This window comes from Ornithorhynchus anatinus, chromosome 1, assembly GCF_004115215.2.
Source record: "Ornithorhynchus anatinus isolate Pmale09 chromosome 1, mOrnAna1.pri.v4, whole genome shotgun sequence".
Lineage (NCBI taxonomy): Eukaryota > Metazoa > Chordata > Mammalia > Monotremata > Ornithorhynchidae > Ornithorhynchus > Ornithorhynchus anatinus.
The window spans coordinates 57,027,688-57,033,516 of NC_041728.1; the positions used below are offsets into that span (position 1 = coordinate 57,027,688).

The 5,829-nt window shown below is 43.6% G+C and overlaps 1 non-coding gene across 1 annotated transcript; it reads right to left on the minus strand.

Moving 5' to 3' along the window:
• Window positions 1-1,206: 1,206 nt before the first annotated feature.
• LOC114816424 lies at window positions 1,207-1,344 on the minus strand. The gene has a single exon (XR_003764201.1). It is a non-coding gene; the product is annotated as a small nucleolar RNA SNORA7 (small nucleolar RNA).
• Between the last annotated feature and the right edge of the window lie 4,485 nt (window positions 1,345-5,829).

The following is a 5,829-nucleotide window of genomic DNA, read 5'->3' on the forward strand; positions in this document are numbered from 1 at the left end:
AAAGAACACAGACCTGGGAGTCAGAAGACCTGGGTTCTAATCCTGCCTCTGCCAATTAATAATATTGGTATTTGTTAAGCGCTTACTATGTGCAGAGCACTGTTCTAAGAGCTGGGGGAGATACAGGGTAATCAGGTTGTCCCACGTGGGGCTCACAATTAATCCCCATTTTACAGTTGAGGTAACTGAGGCACAGAGAAGTGATGCTTGCTGTATGACCTTGGGCAAGTCACAGAACTTGTCTCTGCCTCCATTTCCTCAACAGTAAAAGGGAGATTTAATCTTACTGCCTCCTATTTAGACTGTGGGCTCCATGGGGGACAGGAACTTGTATCTACCCCAGTACTTTGAAAAGTGCTTGGCACAAAGTAAATGCGTAATAAATATGCACCTGGGTTCTAATCCTGGTTCTGTCACTTGTCTGATTGTGTGTCCTTGGCCGGCTTGGAAGGTAGAGGTCATGGGTTCTAATCCCACCTCTGCCACTTGTCAGCTGTGTGACTTTGGGCAAGTCACTTAACTACTCTGTGCCTCAGTTACCTCATCTGTAAAATGGGGATGAAAACTGTGAGCCCCACGTGGGACCACTTGATTACCTTATATCTACCCCAGTGTTTAGAACAGTGCTTGGCACATAGTAAGTGCTTAACAAATGCCCTAATTATTATTATAGTTATTAATAACTTCTCTCTGCCTCATTTCCCTCATCTGTAAAATGGGGATTGAGACTTTGAGCCTTGTGTGGGCCATTGTTCTTGTCTGCCTGTCTCCCCCGATTAGACTGTAAGCCCGTCAAAGGGCAGGGACTGTATCTGTTGCCGATTTGTACATTCCAAGTGCTTAGTACAGTGCTCTGCACATAGTAAGCGCTCAATAAATACTATTGAATGGATGAATGATAGGGCCTGTGTTCTACTCGATTAGCTTATATCTATCCCAGCGATTGGAACAGTGCCTAGCACATAGTAAGCACTTAACAAATCTCGTCTTATGCTGTCGAGTTGTCTCCTACCCATAACGACTCTCTGGCTACATCTCTTCCAGAACACCTCACCTCCATCTGCAATCGTTCTGGTAGTGTATCCATAGAGTTTTCTTCATAAAAATACAGAAGTGGTTTACCATTTCCTTCTTTGTCTCAGTAAACTTGACACTCCGATCTCGACTCTCTCCCGTGCCACTGCTGCCCAGCAAAGGTGAGTTTTGACTTATAGTAGATTGTCTTCCACTCGCTAGCCACTGCTCAAGCTAGGAATGGAATGGGTCTATCTCTGCTTGACTCTCCTTCAAATAGCTGAGACTGGTAGAGTACTGGAAATTCTCCAGGTGTGATCCTGAGAGGGGAGTTTAACAAATACCATGATTAATTATACTCTCCCAAGCACTTAGTTCAATACTCTGCACACAGTAAGAACTCAATAAATACGATTGATTGATATCCTTGACTCATCTCTCTTATTTAATCAGTATATTCAGTCTTTCACCAAATCATATGGTCTCTACTTTCACAGCATCCTTAGAGAGGGTTAAATTATTCAGTCCTATCACCCATCTTCCATTGTGCTCAGCCATGTTTCTTTTCATCAATATTGTGTATATAAATATATATTCATGTATATATTTTTATTACCCTATTTTGTTAATGGGGTGTACATCCCCTTGATTCTACTTATCGTGATTTTGCTGTCTTGTTTTTGTACGTCTGTCTCCCACGATTAGACCGTGAGCCTATCGCTGGGCAGGGATTGTCTCTATTTGTTGCCGAATTGTGCATTCCAAGTGCTTAGTCCAGTGATCTGCACATAGTAAGCGCTCAGTAAATACTATTGAGTGAATGAATGAATATATACAGAGAAAGAGAGAGAGAACTTACTGTGTGCAGAGCAATGTTCTGAGCACATGGAGAGTACAGTATAAGATTTGATAGACTCATTCCCGACCCACACAATATTTCATCCCCACGTAACGTTGCCCGTGTTTGTTCACCTGGCTGCTATAACTTCACCTGCTTTGGGTGAGACCCGGGGCATTTTCAGCCCGTAAAAGCACTCGGTCAGGCCAAAGTTGACAAAGGGACATCTCTGACATAAGCTTGCTCTCTTCCGCTGGCCCAGGAGCTGAGAACTCACTACGCACAGTTTCCCTCTTTGGGCGAAGAGACACGGATCCGCTGTATTGCTAGCTTTATTTTTGTTTGCAAGGGTCACAGAGGAAGGTGTGTGCACTGATAGGTATTTCACCCCTGAAGGTTCCAAGGCGCCGAGCTCTCTGAGTTCCCTTTAATTTAGTGTTCTTTCAATAAGTTCAGCTATCAGACAAATAGACATATGGCCGATGCTAAAGTTAGGTACTGTAGATAGGAGAAAGATGTTCATATGGCACTTGTGTTATTCAGCCCTGTCTCTGAACAGAATACCATACTGTTAAAATGGTCTATTTTTATGGAATTCTTTCGCTTATATTGAGATATAAAATTATTAGTCTAAGGTTGGCTCACATCATCATAGTTTCTGAATCTTGGCAGATTCCCTACAGTCTGTTATAGGCAGTCCTTGCCAGGGAAGTTGCCGGAACACAAGCAAAAATAGGTCTTCCTGCTGAGTCTCCAGCAAGGCAACATGAGGAGGAATTGAATACCTTGGCCTTAAGAAAGTTTATGCGTTCTTCTCAGACAGTCTTGCCCTTGGTAGGTGACTGATAATATAAAATTACATAGTTTCAGCGGGTATCAAAAAGTTGCAAACGGAGACTTGGCAGTTGGAGGCATTGGTGGAAAAGATTTTTGCATATAAATTACATATGCATATGACATTTTAGCTCCAACTTTACATGTGTTTGGGAGGTTGGATGCAATCTTATTCCTGCCTGTCTGTTTGCTTTTGCCATTGCTGCATCAATATTAATCCTGCTGTTTTTAGTTCAGATTGAAGAAAAGCATGGATTTTTTTTCCTTTAGCTGAAACAGCAAGAGGGAAACTATCTTTTTGTGTGTGATAAAGGGTATCAATATGCTATTTTATTCCACGAGCTCTTCTATTTTCTTTCTAGCTCCGGCGATTCTTTAAATAATGGTGCCTCCTCTATACTGCCCAAAATGTCCCCACCCTGAAGACTTTTGGGCCGGGCATGTGGAGGTCAAAAGTCTTCATAATAGGTTGCCCACTTTTCTTTGCAGAATTTAGAAGTCTTAATTTGTCTTCATTTAAACACTGTGATACCGATGACAAGCATCATTCAAATCTTTCCACTGTCACTGAGTTTAGACAGAACCAGCGGAGAACTTGTCTCCAGGGCTGATGCTATGATAATTCTGAGAGATTTATCAATTTTATTCCTTCTGGTGCGGGGAGGAAGAAAGGATCATTAGACTGTAAGTTCTGTGCAGACAAGGATCATGTCTACCCACTCTATCGTACTCTTCCAAGCACCTAGCACAATGCTCTACACATAGTAAACACTTGATAAAATATCATCGATTGATTCTTCCAAGTAGTGGGGAGAAGGAAGATGAGGGTACTGTCTGTATGGGGTGACTACATGGGATTCAACGTGTATTATTTTTCCTTTTCCTGGCTTACCATGGAGCCTTTGACTAGTGTTTCCATTCTAGGGAATGAGTGTTAAGTCATAGGTTCCTATTTAAGCAGCTTGTGTACCTTGAGACTGAGGTTGCTAATTCAGAACAGCAATTCTCCATACCCTGGGGCGGAATTTTACACTGGTGCACCCCCAAAACCGCCTCGGTTGATTCCCTCATTACTCTAGGGTGCCTGTCAGAATCTTGAACTCGGCCCTTCTGTAGATGCAGAGAAGCAACATGGCCTAGTGGAAAAGACCCAGGCCTGAGAATCCGAGGACTTGTGAGTTCTAAGCCCAGCTCTTCCAGTTGCTGGCTGCGTGACCTTGGGCAGGTCACTTAACTTCTTTTTGCTTCAGCTTTCTCAACTGTAATAGGAATTCAATACATGTTCTCCCTCCTATTGGATGGTGGTGATGATGATGGTATGAAGTGCTTACTGTAGGCCAAGTACCATTCTAACGCTGGAGCAGATACAAGATAATCAAGTTGGACACAGTCCCTGTCCCACCTGAGGATCACAGTCTTAATCCCCATTTTATAGATGAGGTAACTGAGGCCCAGAGAAATTGTGACTTGCCCAAGGTCACACAGAGCAGACAAGTGGTGGAGTCAGGATTAGAACCCCAATCCTTCTAACTCCCAGGCCCTTGTTCTGTGCACTATGCCACACTGCTTCTCCTATTTGATGGTCAACCCCATGCAGGGCAGTGACCGTCCAGTGTGATTAATTCGTATCTGCCCTAGCACTTAGAACGGTGCTTGACACATAGTAAGTGCTTAACAAATATAATGATAATAATAATCTTTCCACATTCACCATGAGAAATGAGCAATTCTTTCTTTCCTGAGCCCCACTGAATCCACGAGAAGCAATTAGTAAATAATAATGTTGGTATTTGTTAAGCACTTACTATGTGCCGAGCACTGTTCTAAGCGCTGGGGTAGATACAGGGTTATCAGGTAGTCCCACGTGAGGCTCCCAATTAATCCCCATTTTCCAGATGAGGTAACTGAGGCACAGAAAAGTTAAGTGACTTGCCCACAGTCACACAGCTGACAAGTGGCAGAGCCGGGATTCAAACTCATGACCCCTGACTTCCAAGCCCGTGCTCTTTCCACTGAGCCACGCTGCTTCTCTGACAATCCTCTCCTCTTGCTTTCCGGTCTTCCCCTTCCGGGCTTGTGGGAGTGGCTGGCCATTCACCTCCATATCAAGCAAAAGCTCCTCACCATTGACTTAAAGCACTTAACCGCCTTGCCCCCTCGTACCTCACTTTGCTACTCTCCTACTACAACCCAGCCCACACACTTCATTCCTCTGGCGCTAACCTTCTCGTTCCACCTCAATCTCATCTGTCTCGCCACCTCCTTCATTCATCCTCCCTCTGTTCCCCAAAGCACATATGTATAGATCTCTGTATATCCGTAATTTATTTATTCATTTACATTAATGTCGGTCTCCCCCTCTAGACTGTGAGCTCACTGTGGGCAGGGAATGAGTCTAATGTTATACTGTATTGTCCCAAGCGCTTAGTACAGTGCTTTGCACACAATAAGCACTCAAATACTATTGAATGGATGAATAATGGGATCCAGGGGAAAAAGCTAAAGAAAGACAGTTGAAGTAAGTTTGTCTTTTCAAACCACGTGATATAACAGACACAAAGTTGCTCCTTTTGACCATATTTGGTGTTTTCTTTCAAAAAATGGCTGGAGGACTTGGGCTTCTGGGGACTAGTGGGGGAGAAGAAATGGGAGACTGAGCACAAGTAAAGTAATGCGCCTTATTAAGTCTTCAATGAAGGCAGAAAGCCCACCGTGAGAAGCAGCGAAGCCTAGTGGAAAGAGCACAGGCTTAGGAGTCAGAGGACCTGGATTCTAATCCCAGCTCTGCCACTTTGCTGCTAGGTGAGGTCACTTAACTCTGTGCTTTAGTTTCCTGTTCTGAAAAGAGGGAATTAAATACCTGTACTATCCCTTATTTAGACTGTGAGCCCCCTGTGGGACATGGACACCGTGTCCTCTGTGATTACCTTGTATCTACCCCAGTGCTTGGTACAGTCCTTGACACACAAGTGCTCAACAACAGTAAGTGCTCAACAAATGATGGAATTATTTGTAGTATTATAACAGGACATCTAGTCTATCTTTTTGCCTTCAGCAGGGTAACGTGTAAATCATCTCTCTTCTACCTCACTTTTATCAATGGCCCAAACAAATACTCAATCATCCTCTGGGCAAGGAAAGCC